We start from the raw sequence: 13,589 nt of genomic DNA, 5'->3' as shown, positions 1-13,589 counted from the left end.
CATCTTCTCCCTTACCCTCGGTCAACATAAGAGGTGTGTTGGTTTTGAGTTTTTCTATTCTCCTCTTGCCTTTGTTAACCACCTATGGAAGCTTGATTTCAAGCTCTATTCTTGCCTTGGCCTCATCGTATGTTCCAAAGTGTGGTTCCTTTGGATCAATAGGTTCATTTATCAAGGTTTCAATTATGTCCTTTGCTTCATCAATTTTTACCTCATAGGGAAGAGGTTTTACCCATACAATTCTTGGTTTTACTACTTGAATGTAGACTTTATCACTATCTACCATGAAACAAATATCATCTTTGTAATCTTCAACCAATTTCTTGGGAATCCTAAATCTGTTATTCATTTTCTCCTTGAAGACATCAAAGTAATTATCCATTATGCTGACAAAGTTCTTACCCATTTCTACAATATCCTCGTTAATTTGATACAAAACTAGCACATCCTTTCTCCATATGACTATACCTTTTGAAGGAAAAAACTTATGAACATAGAAAAATAGACATGTCAACAATGGACCAAATTTGCAAGGGTTTTTCTTGGATGTCCTAATAATTTTCATGTTTTTGTTAAATTGTTTCAACAACAAGTCTACAAGATCATATGACAAATTGTTCTTCACGACCTTGAATGCCAAGTCTACTACTTCACACGACACACTATTTAGATGAATAGAATTGTAGATCTTGTGAGCTATCACATGTATGCTGAATTTTAGTTTTGCATCTATTACACTACTAATCTTCATACCTTTTTTGTCCCACTCGATTAGGGTTTTCTTCTCTAACTCCACCCAACCTAGGGTTTTAGTAGTTTTGGCTTTCAAGAGCATGGGAAGGCTGGTGATATAATGAATCATCTTTTTAGTGATCAAAAATTTTCTTGATCCATAAATGATTGTTGTGAACTTGGCTTAGGATGTATCTAATCCATTTGATTTGAAAACTCCAAGGCAAGTGGGGAATGTGGGTTAAACCCTTACCTTCCAAGTGTTTATATTCGAGTTTAAGAACACCATTTCTACATAATTCACCTAGGCCATCATCCATATCTTGGGTTCCAATTTCTTGAATTGCACACTTAAAATGAGTTTGGATATCATTAATGAGTAGTACCTGAGGAGGGATCTACGATTACACTCCATTTGGATCTAGGGTTTCAGCAATTGCTGGCACAAGTTTGAAATATGGTGGTTTCCATTTGACTCCTTAGACCAACATTTCTAACCCTTTATTTTCCTTTCTACTACTGCTTGATGCTACCATGGCTACTCAATAGGTTATGGAAAACTTCAAAAAAACTTACTGCATTTTTTCTCGAAATCGCTTGATCGCTCTACAATTCTCTTGATTGCAATAACACTTTAGAATTTTTGGTGAAAAATGAATTGAATTTCATACCTTTTGATAAATTTTCACCATTAATTCTCATTACAAAAGTAGCTATGATGAAATCATTATGCACGATAGGTTGTCATCTACTATCTATTCGAATTGCTCGGTGAATGCATCATGACTCGGTAACCAAACAAGTATGTCTAGTTACTCCTGACCTTGCTCAGTAGAGTCCATGATCCAACATTACTTGGTAGAGAAAGTAACTCATTGATAACTGAACTAATATTATATGATCCCTTTGTATCTTGAATACTAATTTGGATCTTTGCTTCCTTTCAATTTTGGAATTGTTTAGATATGATCATGATAACGCAGTTCTAGTTCTTACTTAAGAAGTTAGTTGGAAATGGTGGAGTCACCCACTTCTTGAGTGACATGACCATCATTACTTGGACTAGCTTTATCAATGGATTTATGAATCCATTGCTACCTCATTTTCTTTTTTTTCATCTTCAATTCTACCTATATTCATGCAATTCTTGGCTAGATGACCAAGTTCTGTACAAGTGAAACATTTTATGGTGGTATCTCTCTTCCTTATGTGATATTTAACATAGTTCATGCCAATGTGTCCATACTCTCCATAGTAATGACATCTATTCCAAGTCTTATAGTCCCAACCAAATATTCCTTTCACAATTTTCTCTACTGGATTGAATGACCTGGTTCTGTAGTTTGATGCCTTGTGACCTTGTTTCTTGCATTTGTGACATTTGCCTTCAAATTTTGGTTTCTCTTTACATTCATTAGCCTTGTAACCATGTTGATTGCAATTGTAACATTTATAATTGATGTTTTCTTTACCATTACTCCAATATTTTTTTGATGTATGACCTATCTTACAATAGTGATTGCAAGTAGGTCTTTGATTCCTTTGAGCACATTGTTTGGAGGATTCACCTTCTTCTTTATATGCAATTCCTAATTTACCTTTTTGTCTGTAGAGATTCTTCTCATTTAGTTGATTCAATTGATTCATGTCTACTTGGGATTTCATCATTCTCTCATTGACTTTCTTTTCAGTGTTTAGGTCATTTTTCAATTTTCACTAATTTTCTTTTTAGATCTCAACTCATTTCTTATTCTTTCATTCATTTTTCTTTCTAAATTTAGATCATTTCTTAATCTTTCATTGATCTATATTTGGCTCATGATTTATTCATTTGCATTGAAGATTTGATTTATAAGATCTACATGCTAAAGAGATTGGTTCTAGATCTCATTATTTCTTCCATCTATTTCTTCTTTCATTTTATTCCTTTGTTCCAAGATTCCACATAGCCTTATTGACTAAATTTCTTATTCTCCTTTGAGCTTTCTTATTTCTTCTTGTAGGGAACCATTCTTCTCTAAGAGTTCTTTGATTGCATCATTTTATTCATTTGAATTGCTTGAAGGGAAAGGGTCTTCAATCTTTTCTTCAATGTACTAATGATAATTCATTTTATTTGCAAGTTCCTTCCTTCTTTTTAGGGATAGGAAAAGTTGCTCCTTAGCTCTCTTGAGTTGTATAATGGCCATTTCTAGATCTAGCTTTCCATTGTCAATTGCCTTATCAAGTCTAAATATCTCCATTGCCCTTGATCTTTGCTCAAGCTATCAAGATTTATCCTGAGAATCACAAATACTCTAATACCAATTGCTGGAAATATTCAAGATTAAGTTAGGTTATTGAGAGGGGAGAGGTGAATCAGTAACCTTGAAAACATTATTGCAATTAAGATATGAATTTGATAAAGTTTTTGAGGTTACTGATTCACTCCTATGCTCTTAGTAACCTAGCTTATTCTTAAGTATTTCTAATAGTTTATGCTTGGAAAGATCAAGTTCTTTGTGGGTTTGTAAGTACATCAGATGAAATATGGTATTTACATCACTTAATCAAAATATGTAAAGGAGATATTGAAAACTTTTGGATTGCAGGATTCCAAACCAGTAAGCACACCTATGGTGACATGGCATAAATTGTCAAGTAATGATGATTTAGTTGAGGTGAATTAAACATTGTACAAGTCTATAATTGGAAAACTACAATATGTAGTACACAGTAGACCTAATATTGCATTATCTATTGAGATAGTTGCATGATTCTCTACTAATCCCAAGGAGAATAATTTGATGGTTGTTAAGAGAATAATGAGATATTTGAAAGGAATGGAAGACTATGGTGTATACTACACAAAAATGAGAAATTTGAATTGAGAGCCTACACTGATGCTAATTAGGTTGGAAATATTGATGGTGGAAAGAGCACTAGTGGAGGAACATTTTTCTTAGGAAAAACACTGGTTATATGGACTAGCAAGAAATAAAAATGTATATCTCAATCTACTATTCAAGCTAAATATGTTGCTTCTACAATAAATTGTACAAACATTGTATGGTTCAAATAGCTACTCATAGGTATGGAGGAGGAAATCATTGAACCTATGATACTTTATTATGATAATACAAATGCTATAAATATATCAAAGAATTATGTGATCCATACAAAGACTAATCACATTGAAATCAAGTATCATTACTTGAGAGAGTTAGTTCAAGATAAAGAGCTGAAGATGGAATATGTTAACAAAAAAGAGAAAATAGCTGATATCTTTAGAAAAGAATTACCTAAGGATGCTCATGAGTATCTAAGAGGTAAACAAGGGGTGAGACCCCTATCAATGACTATCTAGGAAGCATGAGAAGTGCCTCGCATCAAACAAGTTGATTGACATATGTTACACATTGATGCAGTGGATCTTACTTTAGGAGTTACCTAAAGTAATCAAAGAGTAGGAGTTAAAAATTATTCACAATCTAGGTAACCGAGGGAGAAATTAAAAATGTTGTCAAAGAGAGAGAAATCCTAGTCCTCTTGATCCTACTAAGGGAGAAATCCTAACTATTGAGGGAGATATTTTTGTCCAAGAAGGAGATGAAAGTAAACACAAAAGAAACATGAATACCTAGTAAGATGGATTTAATGTCAAAGGAAATATAAGAAGTGATCCAAAGGGAGTCATAAGGATGAGTTGATTGATTGTTTGTTGATTAGAAAAGAATTTTATAACCTATTTAGAAGATGAAAAGTTTCTAATAGAGGGAGAGATTTCAATACAAACAATTATTTTCTTTTTGGTACTTCTTTGGTTATATTGATTAAGTTTGGTCATTTTGGTTTTGTCATCAATGCCAAAGAGGGATATTGTTGGAAATAGATTTATATAAGTATGAATATGTGTTTCAATCATTATTTTTCATTGATGTCAAACTTACTACTTGCTAGTAAGATAATTGCTTAGATGATTTGAGTACTATCATTTGATGGATTGATGAAGAGGATTTGATCAAATGAGGTAACAATAGCACCTAGAGGAAATATTGAGTTCTAATATGAAAAAGGAGTGCAAGGATCAATTAAGGTAGTGATATTATAGTGCATTGATAATCTACTTAAGGTTACAAAGGATAGATACACTAATTAAGTTCAAAAGAACAAGTTAAACAAAGTATGTCTACCAAGCTTAACAATCTATATAGTAGGTGCCAACAAAAGTTAGTGTAAACCAAGAAAAAAATTAGTTGGAGCCAAGAAAAGCTAATTTTAGTATAAGCCAAGTAAAGTTTAGTTGATGGTGAGCACTAGAAAACTTTAGTTTGTGCTGAGTTTTTTATAGTAGATGGTATGTGCTAAGCATCAGAAGAAAATTAATCTCGAGTGTCATCATTATGAGAAAGATTGTGAATTTGATGAATTTGAGCCAACAAGTTTGATCTCTTAGATTTTGTGAACCATGTGGAAGATAAGCTTGATGAGTCAGTGGCATAGAATTCAAGATGAATCATTTTGAGGAGAATTCAAAGAGGATTGAAGGAGAAGTTATTAGAAGGGAATGAAATGAAATGATGGGTAGATTCATTGAATCCTACCTAATCCAACCTAACCCTAAAATGGACAATGAAGCATGAATGACAAAAGATATTAATTTTTTATTTATAGAGATGGTTGGTTAGAAGAAAAGGTTATCATGTGTGAGAACCCAAGGAAGAAAAGGAGTATAGGATATTGCTTCATTTAGTGACCTAAGAGAAGAGACTATATTGGCAACAAAAGCAAGAAGGATTAAGGGTATGGATGTTTGAAGGGTGAAAAAACTATCAAAGCTAAAGTGTGTGAAAGCCCAGTAGAATGGAGGATTGAAAAAAAGATCTATAATCTGCAAGTGTGTTGTAAGTTGTTTTCAAATCAAGCCTTACTATTACTTTCTAATCATTGTATTAGGCTAGGGTAGATCCTTTGGTTTAAGGGTGACCTAACAATCATTTGTAAATCCTTTAATTGGGTGACATTTCAAGTGAATGATCTAAAGTCCTTTAACAAGGCTCACTCTTAATAGGGTGATTGAAATCTTTTAACTAGCTCACATTTAATAGTGTGCATTGTAACTGTTAACATGGTCAGCCTTTCAGAGAGCATCACTTCATAAGAGTTAGAATGAGTAGCATGTTACTAGTGGTTTTTCCCAAATTGGGTTTCCATGTTAAATCATTGTGTAAAATGTGTTATTGAATCTATTATGTTTCATGCTTACATTTCTGCAAATTTGATTTTGTAGTAATCTATAAGTTTAAGTGATTGTATGATCTAATGGATGCATGCATGATGAAAATGATTAATGGATATGGGTTCAATAAGTTGTGAAAAGTTTTAATTATACATCTAGACTTGGGATAGCTGATTCACCCCCCCTCTTAATTATTATAAATAATTCCAACACAAGGCATACTAACAAGGTAAGGTCACAACCAAGCATCCTCTCTACTCCCATTCTAGCATGTACTAGCACTGGAGGCATTGGCGAGGTAAAACATTGACTCTTGTTAATTCATTATGACCCATTTAATACATTGTTATCACTTATTAATAAAACTTATAATGGGTTACCTAGGAAACATCTTTAGGGCTTTGGCCTCTATTGAAAGCCACTTCCTTTCATACACATAGATAACATACCTTAAGCTCATAAAAAATATATCTCATAAAATTACAATATTCACCTTAGTCCTGTACAAGAAATTGGAAAGCACATATAGCTAACTAATAAAAAAATTCATAGGTTACACCAAGGAAATTGCAATATTCACCTCAATCCTATACAAGAAATTGGAAAACACTAGCAAATAACTGATTAAAAACCTCATCACAGAAATATGTGAGTGCATCACAATGGTTGGGAATAAAAAGATCGTGACTGAATAATATACAAAACATCATCATAAATCAAACATTTCTCAAGCCTCTGGTAACATACCTAAAACTATGTTTGCCCCAAAACCCAACATAAAACCTCAATAAGTGTAAATTAATCAACCATCCAGTTTTTAATGAAATTTTCTAAAAATCAATTTGTAATAAAGTTTTAAGTTTTAATTTTTATAATAAGTTTTCCAAATGATAGAAGTTTCAAGATAAGATCAATTACAAAGACAATTTCTATCTCCTAGTTAAACATCCATATTTCCTTATAACTAGGTATTTATTTGAGTATAATAATAAAATTCATATGAATAATTTTTTCATTTATTCAGTATCAAAACAATTTGTATTGATGGATATTATAATTTTAATTATAATAAGACTAGAAATAATCATATTTAAAACATATATTAATGTCCCAAAAAAAAAACCTAAATTTAATTTAATTAATTTTATAATTAAAATTTTAATTAACAAATTAAATAATAAAAAAATGTTTCATTTAACTAACACTAAAATTTAAAATAATATATCTTTAACTCATTATATATGTGTGTGTGTGTGTGTGTGTGTGTGTGTGTGTGTGTGTGTGTGTGTGTATATATATATATAAGTAAACCCTTAAAAGTGCTACAGTCAACCACATGCCAAGGTAGTCGTAGCTTCCAAGGCAACCACTATGCTACCCAAGGTATTCATAGCACTACCAAGGTAGTTGTTGTTGCCCTTGGTAGCCTCAACCTGCTTGCTGATGGAGAGAGGGAATGGGGGGTGGTGGCCCCCTCCCACCCAATATATATTTTTTATTAAAAAAATTAAATTGAAAAATATTGCTTTCCCAATTCGATTCCTCACCATGAACAAAGAAAATGGTATTATTACCATAGTAATAATTTTACTACTATAGTTATATGTGTGTGTGTGTGTGTGAGTGTCTGTGTGTGTATTATATATATATATAAACTTAAACTTTTTCCTCCTTAGATTTGATAAGGAATTTTTTTGCAACCAGTTGAATTTATAAAACAATGATCTTTAAAAAAATACAAGGGTTTCAATTTTCAACATGATTTCTAAAACATAATCTATATACATGCATGAAGAAGACAAAGAAACAATATGAGATTTACTGTGATAAACTCAACAAAATTCCTACCTCGATCTAATGATAAATCTAACAGATGCTCAAAGAATGCAAAATTCTCATCTCCCAAAGCCATTTCCAAAAATTGCTCCTCCAAACCTATCTATGAAGAAATGAGCTCTAATCTCCTATTAAAGATTTTTCTCCTCTAGGGTTTTGGTTTCACAAACATGCAAAATCCCTTTCTATTATTATTTTAATTAATTTAATTCCATGGGCTTACTTTTTACAATTTAATTATAATAAAGTTTATTTAAATTATTCCGACTTGTTTTTATTAAATAATAAGACATAATTAGAAAATATATTTATTACTTTAACTAATAATAATATTTAGAGTTCATTATTAAAATAGAACTTCTAAATTAATTATTATTAAATTAAATAAACATAATTATGCCAAATTTAGACTTTTAGTTAAATCTTTAAATATATTTCCTCTATTTATTTAATTTCTCAATTAATTAAATATAATTAAAAATTGAGTTTTATTTATTAAATTTTTTAAAATTAAATCATTTAATAATATCCTTATTTGTTTTAATTATAAGTGAAAATCACAACAGACCCACAAACTAAATAAGAAAGCCCATTTAAAAGACAAAGTACAAATTCAAACTCAAGGGTAAAAATCTTGAATTCACTTCACTTAATGAATTTGAAAGGGTGCATAACTCAAATACCTATCCTAGATTCTAAGACGATTGACATAGGGTTAGGATTTGGACTCCAAAACCATCTCCTCTATTTATCATTGAGATATTGCAATAGGGCACGCTCATCTTGGCAATTTATGAAAGTCGATGTCTAGCACTTGCAATCTGCATAAAAGTTGAACATGTGCACACACACACATAAACAAAATAGACAATGGTAGGGAGTGGTACATCATGTATATCCAAACTAGAAGGTGACTAGGACCAAAGACAACTGCAGTACTTTTTACAGATGTGTTAGAAAGGTCCCCAGCAGAGTCGCCATTTTGTTGGTGACTCGGATGGGCAAAATCCAACTGAGAGTAGGGCTAAAATTTTCAATGAACACCAGAGATTCTTGTCCTTTCAACAAAATGGATTGCCATCTTATCTCCCCAGCAGAGTTGCCATTTTTGTTGGTGTTTTTTCTAGATGTTAAAACAGTGCTAAAACTACTAAGTGACAAAAGGTTTAATACCTAGATATCAGTACATACACAACCTAAAGAATAGCCAATTCTCATTATCACTTGCATATGCAAAGTACTAGGACCCAACTTTAACAAAACCTCAGACAGTTTTCTACTCTTTTGGCTCTGTAAAACCAGGGCGGGTGTACCCAGGGATGGTTCAAAAATGGAACAATTGTATGAGAATTATTCTTAGTTTCATTTTGATTCTCATTTCTAAATCCTCAAACATATACATAACTCTTACCAAATTGGTAAACACATCCCTTGAATAGATATGGCCAAGAAATCTTCTATAGATCTGCAGATGTTTTCAACAGCAATAGCTAAATGAAGCTAAAACATTCCATGCAGGCAAGTGCTAGCCAACTTTGAATATCTCATAGGAAATAAAAGTAAAATTTAATTTTATGATGTATTTGAAAAAACCAGTCATAATATACTTCTCTTTTGGCTAAAATACTTTCGATTAGTGCCTAATCCATTGGGGTTCAGAGTCTATAGTAAATTCTTAGATCTAATTTGTTGCTTTGCAACAAATTCTTATCAGCAATTCTTATCAGAATTTATCATTCAAAAATCCTTTTCAATACCTAAGCAATCTCATCACATTCATCAGAGCCTTTATTTAATCCATTGAATTAACAACAATAACAAATGGATGTACAACCCTACTAGATTGCAATCAATTGCATAAGCTTTTACTCACACAACATAAAGGTAGCTAAGTACTTAAAAGGAGACAAAATTCAGAAAGAACTAATATGGGGACAGTTCATAATTTGTATTCATTTCCTTTGAAAATGGTATATCCTTTACAATAGACCCAGAAAGACCTTCAAAAAAGAAGCACAGTTCTTTCTACATTCATGTATTCTCAAAAATTTTGACAGAAAAGTATACTACAAACTTGCTTTCCAAATGTTTGGACCAAAAACAGGACTAAGCACAATACTTAGTAAACACAGAATTCAGACCATTCTTTAGCCTTGGGATCTCACTTAAATAGTGTGAGATGCAACAAGCTTCAGGCTAAAGAAGGTGATAGGTGTCCTTTCAAAAGAAAGACAGAAACAAAATAATAGAAAGATTAACAACATTTCTTGGCGGGTCCCTTTCTGTTATGCTTCTGAATTGTTGAGACAGGAGCACGATCTGACCTTGCAGTCATTCTTCACTTTCGAAGTACATACCCATGAGGTCTATAAGTGATGTATCATCTTCTGTTACCTGCAAACTCACTTTAACCTGGGGATTTTTCATGTCATCATTGCTGATTACAAGGGTAACTGTTACTTTTGCATCTTCTTCTTCATTGTCTCCTGACATCTGTTCACTAAACTGATTTTTCCACTTATTAAAAGTATCATCATCTAGCCAATCAAAACTTAGAGTTTCTCTTTGTATCTTTATTAAAGAATTTGCATTTTCCTCTAAATCATCAAATTCTTTTCTCACAGTAGTATAATACAATTGTACTTTTACCAGCTCCTCGTTTGTCTTTGCCCAAAATCAATGGTCAGTCTCACTGATGATGTTTATTATTCTGTTATCGAATAATTCATCCATTTCCTTTTTCCATTTTTCTTTTTCCTTTACTGTATCAACAAATTCTAAAGCACAAGGAAATAGGGAGAATTTTTCAGCAAGATATTTTGAAAAACAGAGTATCAATCTTCTCTGTAAAGAATCTCTTTCATTCTAAAAATTTTCTAATTTATTCAATAAATCAAAAATCTTTTCAACTTGATGATAAGGCATTTGGACTGCAGATATACATATAATTGTGATATCATTATTTCTCTGTCTCCATTTCTGTGCAAGAGAATTTAGTCCATCCTTTTCTTTATTCAACTCATCCATGAGGGTTACAATCCTTGTCAACTGATCATAAAAAGTTGATCATTGTATTTTATCCCTCAAATATGTCACACCCTGCTTCCATTTTTCTTCCTGTTGATTTCTAAATTCTATTTGCCACTCATGTAATTTGATTTTTTCTGCTTCAAATTCCTCTGTAGTATAGAATTGGGGTCTTTCAGGGGTGTCAGATATTTCAATGATAGGGGTTAATCCAACAGATGACTGTAGGGTATGCAATTCTCAGTGTACTGGATTCTCCCACTTTCCTTTTTCCAAGTATCTTCTCCAATTGAGATACCCTGATTTCCAGCTCAATTCTCTTTTTTACCTCTTGATTGTAAGCATCCACCACTATTTCATATTTACTGTGCAAATCAATCATTTCCTTCTCTTCTCTTTCTGCAGTGGCCAAGGAAAATTAGGAATAATCCACATTCATGTGGGCTGCCTATACATTTGAAGTATCAGCAACTCTCCTTACAATGATACTCCTTGTTAGTCCTGAATCATCAGGTTGTGATGCAGTAGTCTTGGATCCTCTTCTCAGGGACCACATAACAAGGGCAGCTTGATCATTGTTGAATGCTATACCCAATAATTCCTCTTTATTTGGGTCCTAAAGTCCTAAATTATTTGATACAGAATTAAAAATTAATGCATCAGCAATATCCCAATTGGGCAATAATAAAATATTTGCATTTTTTACCATCTGTCTACCCTCATCAGGGGTTATATTCTGGAACTCTTGCATCATTTTTTCCTTTATTTGATTTTGAATGGAGGCCTCATCCATTTCTGGATGCTCTGTTTTCATATTCTTACACCTTTACTCAAAAATGTGCATGTTTACCCTCCATGCAAACTAATGGAAAGCCCTAGATCTTACAAAACTGTTATCAGACAAAAATTGCTAACTGGCTTGTTCCAAAATAGGGTCCAATTCCCTTCCTCTCAAATCTGCTATAATTAATTCTAAACTTGGCACAGGAGGTTCCTGGGGGTTCCCTTCATCAATTTCTTCTTGTGTAACAAAAATTTCTCCTTGTGACCCCATTTGCTCAAATTGCTCATTGGTGAGCTGCACTTCCTCAATTCTCATTGGAGTTTGAGAAGGTGAGTAACCTTCATCAGGGGATTCTTCTTCCCTTATTATTTTTCTTCTTTTGGGAGAAGGTTCAGGGGGTCTTTCTTCTAGGACAGTACTGGTAGATTCAACTACCTATTTTTCTTTGTGTATAATGGGCATCTACTGCCGAACAATAGTATATCCTGTCTTCTTTCGTACCACCAGTGGACCCATTCCAATGTTGGGGGTGAAACCCAATTTTCTCATAACCTCTTTGGCTTTATCTGGAAAAGAATCAATAAAATGTTGTTTCTTCTCATTCATTACTTCCATTATCTCAGAGAAAGTACTAATGAGCTTATTTATCTTATCTGCATTGGTTGCAGCATTACTAAGAGGACTGTAATCTTTGTCAAAACAATTAATAAACTCCAAAACTTTTGAATAGACTCTCCATTTTTCTTTCTTTATTTCTTGCTCATGGAGAGAATATTCATTTCTTATTATATCTTCAGGAAAATAGAATTCATGCTGAACTAGACGAAGCTTGATTCTAAGTCTAAGAGCAGAGTTAAAGAAACCTTCTGTATCACAAAAATGAGCATGAGACACTACCATCTTATATTGATCCAAAATTTTGTGGAGAAAGATCCACCCTTCTTTAGTTATCACAAACTGGTGGGCTATAGTGCAAGTAGGAAAAATTGATCATGTTCCCCTTTTGTGCAAAAAGGCCTCCTCCACTCCTCCCAACTGCCACAAAAATTCAGGTATCCCTACCTTTAAAGGTACCTGATAGGGTAGTACATGGGGTGTTCCTTTGAATCCATAAACCCTAATGACAGTTCAGACTGAATATGGGATAATATCTCCCCAATTATGTGAAACTTTTAGACTATGGGGTTTGTCCATAGGCCTAACAAGATGCATTAGTGCCTTAGGAATTCTGGGATTATCACTCAATATGAGGCATCTTAGTTTGGAGGAAAAGTGCCTATCAAATCTAACAAAGCTAGCATTTTCTGCTTCCCAAGTCATGTCTACACTCCATAATTGGACTGGCAGTGCCTCCCCCTCTTGTTCCCTATTTAAAACCATTTCTTTACCAAAATAAGTGGCCCCTTTAAAAAGAAACATATGCATCAATAGGGAGTACTGACCCCAAACCTTTTCCACCTTGCCCTTTGCAATCCCCACCAATCCCCGGTGAATCTCATTAGCCAAGTAAGATGCAAAATCAAAAATTATTTCCACACCAAAAGAGGAGATTTGGGTGATCATATACATGAAGCTCACCGGAATAAAATCTTCTTCACCCTCTCCGAAGACTCTGCACAGGGTCCTATATATCTCTACTGCCCTGGCATTAAAGCATGATTTCTTGAATGGTTCTTTAGAAGATGATGTTATGGTTGGGAGGCCTCCAATCCGGCCTATGTGGGCTTTCAGTGCACCTTGTGTAACTACATCCCTTTTGGATATATATTCTTTTTCTAACTCTATCAAATTAATGGGCACATGATACATAGTGAGTGGTCCCAGATTGAAAACCTTCCTAATCTCCTCGGGACTAGTGGTAACTAAAGCCTCACCATCCATTCTTCTCACTACCTTAGTGGCTTGCTCATAATTTTTTGCTATAGCTTCAAGCAGGTCAAAATCCATAAACACACTGGGGACAACAAGCTTTCCAAGATCAAAATTCCATAT

This window comes from Cupressus sempervirens, chromosome 6, assembly GCF_028749045.1.
Source record: "Cupressus sempervirens isolate cs-2001-9-10 chromosome 6, ASM2874904v1, whole genome shotgun sequence".
NCBI classification, from domain to species: domain Eukaryota; kingdom Viridiplantae; phylum Streptophyta; class Pinopsida; order Cupressales; family Cupressaceae; genus Cupressus; species Cupressus sempervirens.
Note: the sequence above shows the minus strand (reverse complement) of the source record.